The 907-nt window shown below is 28.7% G+C and overlaps 1 protein-coding gene across 2 annotated transcripts in view; it reads right to left on the bottom strand.

The window, feature by feature from the left end:
- RGL1 (ral guanine nucleotide dissociation stimulator-like 1) overlaps positions 1–907 on the bottom strand; it is a 439,254-nt gene that overhangs the window by 267,877 nt on the left and 170,470 nt on the right. The window lies entirely within an intron of this gene.

Below are 907 nucleotides of genomic sequence, written 5' to 3'. Positions count from 1 at the left end.
AAGAATAATAATAAAATTTAAAAGCATTAAAATAACAACAGTTGTTAAACTGGTTACATCGAGATACTCCTGCCAAAAGAAATATACAATTATGCAATATATGTAAGACAACAATCTGGAACAAGGGGTGCATTATGAGGTGGGATAGAGGAGGGAGTGCAACAATGAATAAAAGAATGACAAACTATTACCTTCCTAGAAAGCTTCTTTCCCTAGCATCCACTCCATGAAAAAGCCTACACATACTCATGTTGGATTATACTCCATATAATAAAAATACCTTATGGCTGTATTTATTTTGGCATTCTTTATACAGTTGTGAAATTTTTTATATTTTTAGTTAACTTTGCTCCCTGACCCCAAAGTCCATTTTTTAAAATCAATTTTAACAGATTCAGTTACCATCAAGTAATTTTTAACTCATGATCATTCCATGCATCAGCTTATCTACATATAACAAAATGCATTAATGTTAAATATATTAATATTTATAAGTTTTAACAAATATGCACACATCATGTAACAACCGTGACCATCAAGAATTAGAACATTTTCATCACCACAAAAAACATGTCCAGTCTCTTCACTGGTCCCTTGCTCATTTTATTCTAAGATTTTATAAAGTCTTCCCTTTTTTCATTTATCTCTTATATCTAAAGTTACATGCAGACATCATTTTTACTTAAAAAGTGAATATTGTATTTTATAATGTATTTAGTTCCAATTTATCACCACATTGAAAATTAAAATGTTTTCCTTTTAGATATACTGAACAGCTTTATTCTGCTTATTTTAAACTTTTAAATGATTGCAAGAATCAGTTAAATAAATTCAACATGGTGAAATACTAAAGATTCAGTGTTACCTAGATATAAAAAGAGATGAGAACAGAGAAAATGTGCTTAAT

This window comes from Elephantulus edwardii, unplaced genomic scaffold (genome assembly GCF_000299155.1).
Source record: "Elephantulus edwardii isolate Elephantulus edwardi_28Jun2011 unplaced genomic scaffold, EleEdw1.0 scaffold00061, whole genome shotgun sequence".
NCBI classification, from domain to species: Eukaryota; Metazoa; Chordata; class Mammalia; order Macroscelidea; family Macroscelididae; genus Elephantulus; species Elephantulus edwardii.
This window is presented reverse-complemented; position numbering and strand designations above follow the sequence as displayed.